This window comes from Peromyscus maniculatus, chromosome 17 (genome assembly GCF_049852395.1).
Source record: "Peromyscus maniculatus bairdii isolate BWxNUB_F1_BW_parent chromosome 17, HU_Pman_BW_mat_3.1, whole genome shotgun sequence".
NCBI classification, from domain to species: domain Eukaryota; kingdom Metazoa; phylum Chordata; class Mammalia; order Rodentia; family Cricetidae; genus Peromyscus; species Peromyscus maniculatus.
The window spans coordinates 20,414,076-20,431,432 of record NC_134868.1 but is presented as its reverse complement, the minus strand read 5'-3'; the positions used below and the strand labels follow the sequence as shown (position 1 = coordinate 20,431,432).

At 37.5% G+C, this 17,357-nt stretch overlaps 1 long non-coding RNA gene across 1 annotated transcript in view; it reads right to left on the bottom strand.

Annotated features, from left to right (window-relative positions):
- Nucleotides 1–3,992: 3,992 nt before the first annotated feature.
- Nucleotides 3,993–17,357, bottom strand: part of LOC143269103 (uncharacterized) — a 35,912-nt gene continuing 22,547 nt past the window's right edge. Inside the window, exons 2-3 of the long non-coding RNA XR_013045461.1 lie at nt 4,771–4,883; nt 3,993–4,488 (exon numbers count right to left, since the gene is read on the bottom strand). This is a non-coding gene — a long non-coding RNA (uncharacterized LOC143269103). The remainder of the gene's footprint in view (nt 4,489–4,770; nt 4,884–17,357) is intronic.

Below are 17,357 nucleotides of genomic sequence, written 5' to 3'. Positions count from 1 at the left end.
TTAATCAATAGCAGACATTAGACTGAAGGATGTACACACTCTTTTTGGGTGAGCACTGTTCAGAAACACATCATCTGCTGACTTAAATAAATCAGTCTTGAATCATTAACACTAAAGAGAAAATCCAATACCAGTTTGCTTACCTGAAAGCTAGCTTGCATTCAGTTTAAAAGACCCCTAGTTTAATTCCCAAATCTCTTCTGTATATTTAAAAGAGAAGTCCCACTTGAGCTTTTATATATGATATTTAATCAATTTGTTTTAAAAATGATTTCTTTAAGATCTTTAGAGATCACAAGGGTAGAAAAATCCTACTTTGCTTTCACTGCAGATCGCTCATCAGTTCATTTTGATATATACTCACCTATAACCAAAGCAATGAAAAAAAAAAGCACCTGAAACCAGCTGTCAATCATAGCAGCTAGAAATCTCCAAGAGACAACCTACCCTTTTTCTAAATATCAGAAATAATCTTCCATCAGAGTGCCTCAAACTCTACAGATATAAAGTGCATTCTAGATGTTAACACTTACTAGGAGGGGCAGACACTGAAACTGTATTCTGCATGGATAATTCCAGGCTTAAGAAACCCTGTACCTTATTTGCGAACTGAAATACTTTGAGTCAGCCATTACCCTTCTGATACTGGAAACAGACTAAAGAGAAACATAAAGGTTTCCTGTCAGTCTCACACTGAAAGAAATTTCACTCTTTTCCTCTTGCCAGTTGCCTCATGAAAGCAAATATGTTCTCTCAGTACAGATATCATGAAGATAATTCTAATTTAATGTGTCTTACCCATTTTATACTCTAGAATATTGAAGCTAAAGGATTAAAATAAGGTATAAGAAAATAAACAAAAAAAAACACAAACCAAAAACAGCAACTCTGGAGATCCTTTTGTGGAGTATGTACTAAAAATAACTATCCCCATTACATATTTTCTTTTTTTGGGGGGGGAGGGGTGGGTTTCGAGACAGGGTTTCTCGAACTCACCTGGCTCTGCCTCCCGAGTTCTGGGATTAAAGGTGTGTACCACCACCGCCCAGCCCATTACATATTTTCATCGAAGACATTATTTTAATGTTAAAACCAACAGTTTCAAAATTATGAGTTCTAGATCTTGCTCAATCATGGACCAAAGCTACATACCTTCTTTGACCACAACTTTTATACCTACAGAGCATCCATCCAAGACTACTGTGCACAAAGATCATTTTGTCATACATATTGTACAACTATAGCACAGTGATGTGCACAATACATCAATTTATTTATTAACTTGACAACCATGAGAAAAAACTATACCTATCATGTCCTTAGTGCTGTCTTGGTGGCTGATAAATGAGGTTTTTTTTTTTTTCAAGAGAAATTCTCCATTACTATGGGAAGGCAAATATTACATCTTAAAATTAAATGTTAGCCATTTATTGTCCCTCACTGTTTTACTCTCCAAATCAAATAACAAAAGGATCCCTGCCCTTTAAGAAGAGCCGCCTAAAGTACACTTGCTCCTACAGCCCTTATTAATGCATCACTATAGGGGATATATTAAGATCAGAACCATTTTGACACTTACAATAAGGTTTCTGCTTATGAACCCACGGCCACACCATATTAAAGCTTATTAGCATAATATAACTGATTAGGTGATCACAATGTGCACAGGCAGTTGTTTCTGCAACTCCCTCGGGGAACAAAATCTAAAGGCAGCAAGAGCAATAATCTCAAATCAGGGAAACACCATTCAAAGTGTATCCTTGGTTTTATAGCACTAATTTAAGAGGAAAATGTGATAATAAAAAGAAAAATATTCAACTGAAGCTATTTTTAGTCCATTTATCAGCAATGGGCTACATACCACATTTGCCATGTTACTCCAACAAGATAGCTGAAGACATACTACCTAAGGTTTTCAACAAAAGGACTTGAGAGCCCTAGGAAGTCTGATAATGCATACTATTTTTTAAATAAGAAGAATGCTAGTAGGTTGCTTCTTGTGTTAATAAAAAATGTGTGTGTGTGTGTGTGTGTGTGTGTGTGTGTGTGTGTGCGTGCATGCATGTGCGGGCATGTGTGTGTGTGTGTGTGTGTGTGTGTGTGTGTGTGTGTGTGTGTGTGCAGAAAAGGGAGAAAATCATTTATCTATCTGTTATAAGCACACTAACAACACATGCATACCAGGAATATGTTTTAAAAGCAATAGATCTCAACTTTCTAACGTTAAGTGTTGCTAAGCCAGGCTGCTAGGATTCTATTTACTAAGGTTCAGTATCTTCAAATAAAACATTAAAGGTAAGAGTCTTTGCATAACAGCTACATTGTACCAGTCACTCAGTAGTAAGAACTGTTCAACACACTTGAGTGTTTTAATTTATTTAATTTTTATCTGCTTATGAAAAAAATGTTATTATCCTTGTTTCTTGGATAAGGAAATTAAAGCACAAGTAATCAGTCAATTACCTAAGGATATAAAACTAACAGGTGCAAAACAATTATTCAAGTCAAGGAGTCCAGCTGCAAAGCAGAAAATTTGCTTGTACATTTATGCCCACCATGGTTACCTGCCTTACTAAATTTTCTACATCAGACTGCTTAGTAAATAATGCACTGGTCCTTTCCATAGCCTGGAAGCATGGGGTAGGAACCTGGGGGAGGAGGGTAGCAGTGAAAACAGATTATATAATGAAATAATGCAGTGAGCATGCTCTGCTGTCCAAAGCTGCACCAGGTTGTCATCAGGAAATGCCACAGAGTGGGCAGCCTAACCAATTCATTTTCTGAAATTCTGGGCCTCTAGTCAAATATTAAAGTGGCACCAGAGTTCTCTCTCTCTCTCTCTCTCTCTCTCTCTCTCTCTCTCTCTCTCTCTCTCTCTCTCTCTCTCTCTCTCTGTGTGTGTGTGTGTGTGTGTGCATGTGCACCCTCCTCTCTTATAAAGATATAAACCATATTGCACCCAGATTCCACATAATGACTTCACTTGACTTCTATTCCCTCTTTAAACATTCGATTTCCAATTATGTTCATCCTGAGCTCATGAAGACTTCAATATATAAATAATGTGAAGATACAAATCAGAACATAACAGACAATTTTGTTAATTTTCATGAGAAGTGTGTAGTCAAGAAATTGTGAAAACCCACTTGATCATGGTGGGTGATCTTTTTGATGTGTTCTTGGATTTGTTTAGCCGGTATCTTATTGAGTATTTTTGCAGGAATGTTCATGAGGGAAATTGGTCTGTAATTCTCTTTGAATTGGGTCTTTAAAAAACAAAAAAGAAAGAAAGAAAGAAAGAAACTGACAAAGGTACTTCTAAGGCTAGAACTTTATGAACAGGCTAAAATTTAGAATGGAAGTAAGGCAAATAATTGTAGCAATACTAAACATCTACTTGTGCTTATGTCTATACTAAATATACATAAAAGGATCATGAATGTTATTTCCTATTGATGTGACTGCTCTTTAAGAGCAGGTGAATGACTCTCTGCATGTATGCCATGAGCAAAGTTCAAAGGGATGAACAGAGATGTGGACATGGAAAAGAGAAGGAGTCAGTGGCTAAAAGCATTCTGAGAGGAACCAGATGCATTCATACAATTATGAAATTGTCAAATAATAAATTTAAGTAATAAAACAAGTTCAGCAAATTGTTTATATCTACAGTATAATAAGTAGGGGATAACTAGGAGAGCTCCAGTATGGGAGATACAAACTTTTATATCTCTTTCAATGATTTTAAAACAAAATTCAATAGTTAAGACAAATACAATTTAGGTATGTCTTTCCTCCCAAACCAAAGGCAAACTAGAACTTACGAGATGCCAAATTTTAGACTGTAGAATGCAGACTCCATTGTAAAGTTCACCACACCAGTGGTGCAGAAGGCCTTTGTAGAACATGTGCTAAGCACTGATTCCAACTCCGGGCTTAATAGGAAGAGGAATGAGGCAAGACTTCTCAGATATGACATGGAAATATTTGCTCCCTGGATGGATTTTCTAAGTGTTTCTCAACGTGGAGCAATGTTCTCTGTTTCTCCTCCTCCTGTTCAGGTGCATCCCACTTTCACCCCTCTCAGAGGGTCATTACACATTCTCCCATTGAGCTCTACTTACCTCCTCAATACTTGAGGAATCAATAAATAAATGTAGGAACTATGATCATTACGTTCCAAGACATTCCAAATTTAGTTCACAAGGAGTGAACCCCGGCTAACTTGCTGACATGTTCCTCAGTAATCAGAATACAATGGAAAGCTCATGGAAAATGAAACCTCATATCCCTGACATAGAAAGAAATTCAGCTCCAATCCATATAATTTATTGATTTTAGAAAAGGCATTTAACAGAGAAGCCACAATGCTCTGGCTTGAAAGCAAGAATGTCTATTAACTCACCAAGTTGTCAGGAATATCCCCAAACAGGTTAGATGAGTGCTGTCATTGACACATGAAATGTTCAAGAAATATGGATTCTGTCCATCCTTGGAGAGAATGTTGGAAGAAATTTTTAATAAGAAAAAGAAGGCACCAGCATTTGAAAGAGTGAGGATAGAACCTAAAATTCTCTCATAAAGGGGTAATATTTGTATTCATTGACTGATTTTTTTTTTAATCTTGCTTTTGGGCATGTTTCAACTTTCAGGATATAAGTGTACTTCCTCGTGGCTAATTTGAAGCTCCTAATGGCATCACAAACTTTGTAACTATTTAAAAGTCTATTCTCATAAGCAAAACTAAGATGCTTTATGACCAAGGAAACTTACCATTGTTATTTCCATCATGTGGAATGGGACTCTTTTGTACCTTTTTCTTTTCTGATCCTGAAAGCATCGGTATAGGGAGTAGTAAGGATAAATACAGAAGTCGTCTATGGAAACTGTAATAGATAGCAAGAAATATGTATAAATAAGCAATTGTAAGATGTATTTAGGTAAATTCCAAAATGCAAACAATAAAATACTTTACCAATTATAAAGTCACCAAGTTATACCCTTAGAACCTCTAAAAGTAGTTAGTACATATTATAATATGCCACTGCTTATAACTGTTGGTTTAATTATGGATTGGATATTTCCCCTTTGTTGCAATTTAAATCAAGTCACAATTGTATGCTCATACCAGCAGAAGCTTCAACTGTAGCTATCATAGTTGTAGTTTGCAGCTAGACTATACCAACCTGAAAGCTGGCATAATGTTGCATACTTAGGAAAGCTATTTTAGTTATTCAGCCCATGGCCTCCTTATGATATTGAATGGACAAGTATTCCCATAAGCAATCTGAGAAGCTAATCTTCTTGACTATCAGTCTTGGCCCATCTGTATCCAACTGTACAGTGGCACTCTCCAACTGTCTCCATTCTCTCATCATGAAATGAAAATCAGGATATATACTGCATTCAACTATCTTCTGGTGATATAAAAAAAAAAATGCCTGAGGCTAAGTAGTTTCTACCATGAAGCTCACAGTGCAGCTCACAGTTTTGGAAGTTCAGGCCAGGGTGCCATTATCAACATTATCCTAGTAATTATGCTATGGCAGACAGCAGCCCAGGTCAAGACTGCACATTGGAAAGCAAATAACCACCAAGGAAGTCAGGGTTTGGCTGATGTCCCAGGAGAGCTGCACCAATTCCTTCTGAGGGCGTCGCCCCACGTCTTAAGCCCCCACCACCTCGTCATACCATTAGCCAGCTTCTGGCACATGTACCTTGGGATACAAGTCAAATGCAAACTATAGCTCCTACACTCGGTTGGTCCATGATTGACATAACTTAAATTGTGTAAACTTCTTGTAACATGGTTCAGCACAAGACAAGCTAACAGTAAATGTTGTTTATTATCATCTGTCACATATGACCATAAAGTTTGTGGGCTTCCCCCTCTCTCCTCTTGTATCTATTCATCTCCATACCCTTGCAGGATAATTACAGTTTGGCACTACTGGCCAGTTTCAACTGCACTGCACTGCTTCAATATATACCAACTGCTGCACTCACAGTCTCTTCCCTCAAAGCCTCACATACAATCCAAGCTTTCAGCCTTGCCAAAGACATCTGTTCAGCTTTCTTCTGCTCGTCGAAATCCAACACAACCCTCCTGGTTCATCACCACCTCAGTGGTTCTCTAAGCTCCTGAACAAGTATTCTTAGGTTTCATGGTGGATTATTCAATTATTCTCTTGTAATGTTTTCCAGCTTCAGAGAGGGAAGTATACTGTGTATTCACATTCATTCTCTATTGTTAGAGTTGTGCAGAAAAGTATTTCCTCCAATGAATATGAATCAATTGATTATAATTAGCTGATTTTAGCGATTGTATCAGTAAAGTCCTTACCAAAAGAACTTTTCTTTGCAATCGATACTATTTATATTAAAATGTCAAGTGTATAAGAAAAAAATAAATAAGTGGCATAAATGCTTAAAGGTGTAAATGATTAAAATTATTAAATCATGCAATAGATATTAGACAGTTTTAATTTAAATTCTATTATAACAGAATCAAATTGACTGCTGTATTACACAACAAATCGTAATTTAGTAGTTACAGTAATTTTGCATAGCTAGAATGCTGAGAAAATTACTGCACAGCTCTGACTCCACCTGCAACATACATTGGAACAAAGCAGCACCCTTGACTGGATGCAGTGAAGAGATTGTACTTCACTCTGACGGTGATGACTAGAGTGTGGTTGCCCAGGCCTCCAAAGCAGTCAGAATGTCACAGGGGATGTCCACAGACAGCAGATAAAACAATTAAGAAGAATGAGTGTGCGCCCAATGATCTCAGCCTGCTCTTAAAAGCAAATGAGTGCTGATGCTGGAGAACCAGGGAGAAAGCATCACGGTGCCATGGGTGCATGAGCAGCTGCTATGGGAGACACATAGGTCTGTCTGTCAGTTTATTTGCACTCTAAAAGTTATTTATGATTTTTTTTTAAACTCTACTTGATCCCATGAGACTAGTATTCTGTCTGGATTTACTAGGCCAACAAATTTTGTGTCTGAGAATTTAAGGCAATCCAGTCCTACGAGTGTCACACATAATGTAAGAAAAGTTAAACATTTGAACATTTAAAGTCACGCTAAGCTCCACCAGGGCTGTTTAATCACTGATGGCTTAAAGCAGTTGTCTGTAGTATATAGTTTTGTTTTTTCTTTTCTCTTTGCATTAGCATAATCATTGTCTTATTATCTAACCTTATTTTTTAGAACATAACTTGAGAAATGTATATTATTTAACAACTTGACCTTTAAAATACACAGTATGAAGGTGAACATGCCTAGTGTAAAATACATGCTTGTATGAAAATATCATTATGTAATACAATACCACATAAGATGAATATATACAATGGAATTTTTGATATAATAAAAAAGTAAATAAATAAATAATAGAACAAACTGAATTCAATAAAAAAATCCTAAATAAATGGAGCAGCACACATTTAAAAGGTTTCAATCTAAAGCTATATTATGCACATTTATGTAATTAGAAACACCAATATATTTAGAATTTTATAAGAAAAGGTATAGCTTCAGAGGCATGAATTCTAATATCTAATATCTAATGTTAACTGCTGCATCTGTCACCCCTAGAGGAGCACACCAAGGAATAAAATCCCGACTGGGCAGGGATAACTGAAGCCACAGAAAGGCTGAGACAGAGCAAGTGCCCTCAGGGCAGAACCTTTGGGGCTGTATTTCTTTGGCATCCTCAGGAGCAAGTGAATTGGCAACCCTCAGAAAATGTTTCTTACAGCGATCAAAGCAATAACAAAAAGGAATAAAAAAGGTATTTCTTGAGGCTGGAGAGATAATTCAGTGCTTAAGAGAGCTTGCTGCTCTCTGGGGGACCTCAGTTCAGTTTCCAGCACCCACACTGAGGGGCCTCGCCAGCACCTGTAATGCTAGCTCCAGGAGTCACAAAGCCCTCTTATGGTCTCTACGGGCGCGCGCGCACACGCACACGCACACACACACACACACACACACACAGCATACACACATTTGCACACACAAACACATTAATGAAAAAAGTAAACCTATTATTAAAAATGATTTCTTGAGTGAAAATAGATAGTGGAGCTGTCTGCTAACACTAGTGAACAAGCCTAAACAAAGAGAAGGTGGCCATGAGAAATGGACCTCTAAGGAGAAGGGAGAGGTTAAAGTGGGCGGAGGAAATAAAAAGTGGATGAGGGTATGCCAGGCAGTGGTGGTGCATGCCTTTAATCCCAGCACTCAGGAGGCAGAGACAAGCGGATCTCTGTGAGTTCAAGGCCAGCCTGGGCTACAGAGTAAGATCCAGGAAAGGCGCAAAGCTACACAGAGAAACCCTGTCTCAAAAAAGCAAAAAAAAAGAAAAAAAAATGTGTTTGGCATTTTCAAAGAACAAATTTAAATGATAAAAATGAATAAATAAAATACTGATTATTTTCCAAAACAAAGAAAGAAAGGGAAGTCATGGTAGCATTGGGGCAGAGTGGGAATGGGATAGACTGGTCACCTTTATGTCTCTTCACTTCTCACTTGCTTCTACTCAGGTCTTTATTCTTTACCTTCTTCATTATTTTGAAGCTTTTTCTACTCATTCTCCAGTGTTTCCTTACCTCTCTTTATTGATCTTTCCAGCTTTAGTCACCAGAACCTACTGACTGCATTCCCTTTAATGTATTATTAATTATGGTTCTGTATAGTGTCTTAAAGCAAAATGATAATAAATTATTACTAATGGACACATATTGTCACTTTCAGCAGATTTCAGGAGAGATGCATGATTACATGAGACAGGGCCTGAAGCCAACAGAATATAGAATTGCGAGTCTTTAGTCAGTTATGTAAAGAAGCTTAATTCCTCTAGGCATAAATGATGGAGTCTTGGAGGAAAGAAGCAAAAGGTATCAGTATCCAATGACAACTTCATTCAAAAAAAAATTCTAGATCCTTTTGGCACCACAATCCCTGGAAAGTACTGTCTGCAGAGATAACATTTGTTAAAGTTACAATATATTAGCCAATGTAAAAAACCTTAGGAAGTCCACAATGGTTTCATTTTTTTTATTTTTATTGTATGTCTATATGTGTGTGTGTGTGTATGTGTGTGTGTGTGTGTGTGTGTGTGTGTGTGTGTGTCAAGACCAGAGGTCAACATTAGTGTTATTCTTTACGACCTGGCCATCTTTTCTTTGAAACCCGACTCACTGTCTAAACTTCCAGACTGGCCAGTAATCTGCAGGCATCTCCCCTCTGGTTTTACATGCAGGCATCACCAAGACTGGCATTTTACATGAATGCTTTGGATCCAAACCCAGATCTTCATTTTTTGCATGACAAGAACTTTGCAAACTGAGTTATCTCTGTTTCCTTCCATCATGGTTCGTTATAATGTAAGTGAAATAATTACAGTATTGGAGGAGAAATAATATGACTACTAGATGAGAGTCTGAAAATAGAATTTACCTTACAATCGTCTAGAAAGTGGAATCAATAACTTAGAAAAACATGATTAGAATTTCTATTAGAGAAACATGCAATGTATTTTATAACTTTCAACTGAGGTTGTGAGACACATATAGAAATGTGTCCGTCATAAGTAAATACATCAATGACTTCTCACTAAGCATGTGTCTAATGCCTAGCATAAGAAACAAAGCATTAACAGCACCCATGATGCAGCTCTTCCAGTTAGTCTACTGAACCCCAAGGGTAACCAGAAACCTACCATCAAACATCACAGTAAACGGCTTCCTGGGTTTGTACTTCATATAATATTTAATATAATGTGTCATTTATTATTTATTTTTCTATTGATGATGTTGAATATTTTAAACTAATTTTCATTTGCACATATTATTTTTGGAAGTAACATGAATGGAATGGAAAATCTCCATGAATGAATAATTCACATAAAATTTTGCCAGTGATGTCTTTAACTTTGATATATGTAGAATAAATATATCAATAATTCTGTTATACAGCTATAACTATAGTAGTATATCATTCCAAAGAAATAAACTGAAGGGAAATCTCACATATCATTCATAAATTAACAAATAATGTTGATCTAAAAGCACACACAAATTTAAATTTTTAATTCAAGTTGTGGTCTCTAGGTTTAATATGCAAAACTTGCCTCAAAAAATTTTTTTCAGAAACATTTTGAATAAATGCACAGCTTTATATTGTTTTCAAAAAAAACCTATTACACTCAAAAATCATAGAAAAAATCCCTCTGCTGGATGACAAATTATGAATTAAAGTCTTAGAGGATTAAGATGGTAACATTGTTTTAGTCAACTTCTAAAAGAGCTAGTGCCATCTCAGTCTGGAGAAATGGAAGCCAAAGACCGAGAAGAACCCTCCTCTTGAACTCTGAAACCACGGCACCCTTTTGCCTCATCAGGCGCAGTTCTTATTGCACCTGAAGAGCAGCATTTGTAAATGAAGGTCTAGGGAGGAAAGCAATCAGTTTCTCCCACAATGGATGGTTAAAGAAAACGAATATTTAGGGCTAACATATGGTTGTAGGGGGAACATGATGGCGGCTGTCATCAGACATTTCAAGAACTGTCATGTGAAGAGGAGAAGGGGTTTAATCTAAACTGTTCTTGAGGGTAGAACTTGCAAAGTGTAGCTAATAGGGAGGAGATAGTGCTAAATATATATATAAGAGAATTCGGTCTGGTAATTGTGGTTGTCCATGAGAACTGGCTGACTCAGAAGCCAATTTCCCAGTAGAGGAGAACTGAACATTTGGGAAAATAATTTTCTTCAAATTTAAGAAAGTTCTACCTAACAATTATAATCTTCAGCAGGATTTGCTGACTCAAAAAACATAATGAGTTACCTAGTTATCGTTAAAAAAAAAAAAGAAGCTAATTTTTAGAGAGTTTTCTATCTATTCCAAAGAATAAAATAGATGGTTCAACTCAAGGATTCCTTAGAATTTCAAAAAAAAAAAAAAACCTTCTAAATTAATATTATTGGTATATTGCTATGACAAATCATAATTTTATACATTTGAGGGTTCTTTAAAGTTTAGTGACTATATAAGTTTGAATTATCACCTAAGATTTTATATTTCCTTTTTAAATATTAGTACGATGCCATTGAATTTTGCATTAACTTTTAAATCTTGGATAAAATTCATATTCTTAACTATCAAAACTTTTTTAAATCATTCGCACCCAGCAAATATGTTATTAAACTATTTTACATAGCAATAGATTACATATCAGGAGTGTGCTTAATGCATGCTCTTTATCAGTAGAATTATTGCTAGTCAGTAGCCAATAGCTCCTAGCTTCAGTAACTTTACAATACAGTTTAGTACTTACTGATATCACATGGCTATTGCACAGTAGCCATGTTTTCTTCATTCTTGGGCCCAAATTGGCAGAGCATCTGCCCTCTCCATTTTACAGTATAATCAATCAGATTATATCTGATTATAACGGCAGAGGATGAAGGAGTAAATCGATGTATGCTGTTAAATCTCCCAGGTAGAAGGAGGCATGCACACCATATTCACTCGCATGGCACTAAACCAGGTTTAATAATGAAGAAGGCTGGCAGTGCATTGTAGGACCTCTTGATGGCTTGTTCCTACTTTGCCATTTTGCTTAATGCTGTGAGATGACTCATCCCTAACTGGCTTGAGGGCCAGATGGCCCAAACAAGTAAAAAAGATACTTTCTGAGAGCCAACCTGCCTAACAGCAGCTGAAACATGATCTGGAGATGACCCAGACCAATGAGAGGCAGCCATGTCACACCAGCAGATGCACATTCATCAGACCTCCCCCGAGAGTGGGGTGGAGGGTATATAAGGCTTGCCTCTTCCTGAATAAACTGAGCTTGTTGTTTTGACATTCTCCCGGAATCTGTGTGGTTTGACTCTGCACCTACTTGGCCCCCTCCCCCAAAGGGAACAACAACAAAGGACCCTGCTACACCTCAGTAACATGATGACAATTTATAGGTGTGATTTATAGGTCTTCTTGTGATGACTTCTCTACAGCTCAACACGTGGTTTTGAAACACAGCCTTTTATCAGAACAAATAGTAAAATGCCACTTGTATATAAACTTTAAACTAATATTCCTAGAAGAAAAATACCAATGTTAAAGAATCTATAAGACTTAGTAAGGATTTCCTAATTGTTGAGAGTTAGAATGTTGTAGAGCCAGAGCTAACATTGGGCCCCTTAACAAGCCTTCATTGTCCATTCCAGTTTTCTGACCTATCACACTTGTTTATCAAGTTAAAAAACCTTTGAAATGTCTTCTTAGCAAACCACTACCTGATACAAATCAAAGGAGAAAAAAGCTCAGAATGTCATGGATTTTGTCTGAAACACAGAACAGAGTTTCTCCCAGTTGGTTGTACTTTCTCTACCTGTACTCCCCATCAATGTGTTTGGTAAATTCACTGAGGAATAACTCTCTTTTGTTCCATAACTAATAAAAGTTCATGTAACCACTGCCACGGTGAAACATGTCATTTGCGGCAACCTGAATTTGTGTTTCCAAGCCATAATTACTCATATTTACCTCAGAATAAATTAGCTCTTACTTCCCCTGAAGTCACAGCTGTGTTTTGTTTCAACAAAGCATTACAGACACTCAGAAAAAGAAAAATAGACAAGAATATTTGAATGAAATTAGTTAATTGGTGTATCCCCATAAACAAAGTATCAAAGATGCTGTGAATATAACTTTAAAATAAAAATGTATTACAACTTGCACTTATAATAGGATTATTGTTTATTAACATGAAATAGTAAAAATAGAATAATAACAAGCTCAATTTTTACTAGTAATGAAGACAGATTAGGAATTAGAACAGGATAGCTAAGTATTAACTACCACCAGTAATCATGAAAAAAACATTAAATGGTTAAACAGTCTACATAAAACACATTTTGGAAGTTTACTCAAAGTAGATAAAGTTAAGTGTATGTGATCAATAATCCATACAAAAGCAAAGGAAATGGATATTGTTAAAGGGTAATTAATCTTGCCCAAGAGCTAGGGGGCCCATCCATTCAGGAAAGCATCCTGAATAAAGTGGATCAAAATAGATAAATGAGAAAAACAAGGAGCAATCAAGCTTAAGAAAGAGGCATTTGAGAAAGCTGCAGAGATTATAGCATGAAGAGAAGGAAGTGATGAATAAATCAATACGCATCACCTGAAACAAGGAAAGGAAGACTGCGTAAGAGTTTAAAGTACATGAGAAGGCACTTGTTAGGTATCACAGGAACAGATATGAAAATTTATTGAGCTGAAAGAAAGACTGTATATCTCATACATAACCACAGAGCTAAGTGCCATGGCATATTCCCAGAGCTGAATATGGGTATTCAACTAGCAAAGTGAGGTTTGGAAGAGGATCATTTAAATTCTATTGTGTGTCTAGATCCCAAGCCCTGAGAACAGAACATCCTTCCACAAAGAAAGGAAGTGCAAATGTTATACACAAACCAGCTGATGGTGCAGAGCAAGAAAATATCAGACAAACGAGAGAGATGATAAAATCCAACAACCCATAAACAAAGTAAGTAAGCTAGAAGATCCCTAGATCTCTAATAAATCTGTAAAACAATGGAGTTAATATTTAGATTGAACTCAGCAGAACCATGAACATTCAATAATGTCTTTTTGATGAAGAAAATGAATTGGGAAATGCATCAGAGATATAGTTGCAGCAAAGAGAAATTAGAACCCACATTTATCGTATTCAAAGCAGTCAAGTAATTTAAGATTAAGAAATCCAGTTGCAGGCCTTGGCATAGTTCCTGAATGGAGCATAATAACCCAGAACACATCAAATGCTCCACAAGCACAAGAATGCAGATGAACGCTGCAAGCAAGAGTGAGAATTACGTCTCTCTTTGGGAAATTATAGACAGTTTGGGTCATCTCATTAGGGGACTGGTCACATTGCATTGCGTGACATCTGACACTAACTGTTTTTAAGCACATGCCTGCTTCTTCTATTATTAATTTCTACCTAAGGGCAAATGCCAAGAGAACTTGCTTTAGTTTCTACCTCCTGCTGCCATTTCAACTGTCAGGAACAGCGGGAGTCAAAAATGAAAGACACCATCTTAAAGAAAGGCTGTGCCACAGTGTCATTTTCAAAACTGACAGCTTTGTGCAGTCCCAAGTCTTAAGGAAAAGGGATTGTCATGTGTGCCTCCCGTTGCCATTTTGACAAAGGAAGACATTCTCTCTCTTCCAAAAGGCAACAGTAATTTAAAATGGCGAGTAGAAACATATTTGCAAGTGGCATGCAGGGACTCCTTCACTGCAATGACTGTAAGTATTGTGGGCAGGGAGTAGTTTAAAGTCTGCTCATCAAAAAAATAGGAGTCTGACCCTTGCTATAATGGTCTGGTTTACAAAGAAGGAAAAGCGCATAATCAGCCAAGATGGTAAAGCAAACAGGAATTTACAAGTTTTTGTTTGTTTTTCTAAAACTAAAGGAACACACAGCCACTTTGTATTCTAAGAGAAAAATTTAGAAGAGACGTTCTGAAGAGTGAAGGTGTTAAAAGAATAGAATGGACAGCTGTCTTGAGCCTAACTGTGAAGGTCCAGAACATAAAGAAAATGAAATTTTATTTTCAGCCCCAAAGACGTGATGTTAGAGGAGATCAAATGATCTTGAAATGATTTGCTTCCTCAGGGTGAAGTTCTTTTAAAGACATAGAGTAGGGCAGTTGTGATAATGAAGGAAGTTTTGGAGGGCAGAAATTCTTGGAGGAGTCCTAAGTGAAAAGCTATCTAGGCTAGATAGGCGTCCTATTGTTCATTCAGAAAAACATGGTAAAAAAATGTAAGCACTCCCGAGAATTGTGGATAACCATCATTGCCAGTCAGCTGAGTTCAGGCTCATCACCTTCATTTGAGAATGACCAGTGTCTATATGTATAAAAGGAAACGCCCATAAAGTGCTTGACGCTCAGTTTGGCATTGGAGTCAAGTGGAGAAGAGCAGGGCAAAGGGAGAAACATCAGCATCTGGCCTGCTCTGTGCAGTCCATCCAGAAAGTGTAGCTCAGATTCATTCACCATGTACAACATTGCAGACAACCCCCAAAATTCTAATGTTCACTAATGAAAATTGAGATAAATCAAGCTTCACTACCTGCTTTGTAGATACATTTGAAAATTGGAAATACACAAAATTGCATGTTTATACATGCACAGGCTTCGTATATTTTCCCCCTTTGAAGGGAAAAATATTGAAAGAGGTCTTTCAAAAGAGACCATTTACAATAATAAAACTTGAAATCGCCCATCTCTGTATGAGACTAATAAGCTCCATTTCAGAGAAGGGGCAAAGTAATCTGTACAAACTACTTTTTTTAAATTTTATTTATTTTTTATGCATGTGTATGCACGTGTGCCCAGTTGCACCGCATGCATGCAAGATTGAATGCATGCCAAGAGAGGATCAGATCCTCTGGAACTGGAATTTCAAGTGGTTGTGAGCCAGCAGTTGGGTGTTGGGAACTGAACTTTGGTCCTCTGCAAGAGCAGGAGGTGCTCTTAACTGGTGAACCATCACTCCAGCACCTACATAAAGTTTTTGACACATAGCAGATCATAGATGTTACAGCAGTAAACCTCCCTTTAAAATAACTGTGACACTACTCAGTGGGTAGAGGCCTGAGTTCAATTCCCAGATCTCACAAGGTAGTGGAAGAGAACAGATTCAAAGCATTGTCCTTTGACCTCTATACATGCACCATAGCACACAAACATCAACTCCTCTCTCTCTCTCTCTCTCTCTCTCTCTCTCTCTCTCTCTCTCTCTCTCACACACACACACACACACACACACACACACATCTTGAATCAATAAACATTGAGAAAATATGATAGTAAAAGTAAATTAAACTTCAGGAGATTAGATCTTTTCATACGAAGCGTTATTATACAAATTGAACTTGAGAGTTCAGAACTTGAGAGGCTGATGAATTTTTATCTTCCAATCCCCTTTTGGACTCAAGTATACATAGGTGAGCAGAATGGGTACTTGTTACTTTCGTCTGACACTGTCTCCTGTTCTGCTGAAGCCCCAAGATTCAGTCTGCTTCCAACTAAGAAATCCAGTTTCAACTCTTCCAAACCTAAGCAGGAAATGAGGGACATTGGCTGTTCTGGCCCCCTCTGTTTCCCTTTCTTCCTTATGACTTGTCCACCTTGTACGCTGCTCTCTCTTGACCTGCAAACTGCATCTAGTCTTTGGCTTTTGATAAATTACGTAGTAGTTTTCACCTTCTACTGCTTTTGACCCCTGATTTTATGATACACCCTGGTTGCATGCTTTCTTTTCAACTCAATCCGTAGCTTAGCTCTCAGCTTTAAGTGTGGCTGTGTCCAGGTTTCTAGGTCATCCATAGTCCATGGATCAGTCTGACAGCTCCAGGACTTGCTCGCTGTAGGACGCTGATTTGGCAGGTGGAGTCAGCCAAACTTGTGGTATGCTTTCTAAAGATTTAAATAGTGACTCTACAGGGCGTGTGGCAATATTTCACAAAGAATAGAAAGTGTTCGATCATGTATTACATGTCTCCCATTTGAGGAGCTACAATTTAGTCAGGTTTCCTTTAGGCAATTTGCAGCATCCCCCACCCACTCTGCACTTTGTAGCTTCTTGAAAACTGTGCCTGTTGTTTAATTCTGTGTTCATATTGGGAGGCAACAGAGTGTTCTTCTACTTGTTGTTGCTTTGGGTGTCAAGAATTATCAGGTACAGCTTTCCTAACTTTCATAGATTTTTCCAGAATGTGGTGGAAAGTGCTTTGTCGTGTTCCTAGCCATGCTACCTTCTGAAACCGCATCTTCAACATTTCACCTAAGTGTCTTAAACCTTTCTTCTACATAGCATGCTGGGCTCTTTGCTTTCAGATGTGGACTTTCTCCCATGCCCAGACAGTAATTTAAAGACATGGTGTGGGAGGGCCTTAGGACATGAAGCCTAGCACTTGGGAGGAAGAGGCAGGCAGATCTCTGAGATTGAGACCAGCCTGGTCTCCAAAGCAAATTCAGAGCTGTTACACAGAGAAACTCTGTCTCAAAAAAACATTGGAAAAAAAAAGACATGAAGTCTAGCAGAAGTGGAGGTCCCCTAGGTCACTCAGAATGTAGTTCTCATGGAACCACACTTAGTTCTTACAAAAGAACTATTAAAAAAAAAAAAAAAAGCAAGCCTGGCACTTCCTAGATCTCTCTGGCTTCAGGTCACACCATACACTCTCTTCCTCTCACACACATTGTTACTATGGTGTGTTACACCACAAAGCCCTCGAAACCACAGAGATAACACTGCAGAAATACCC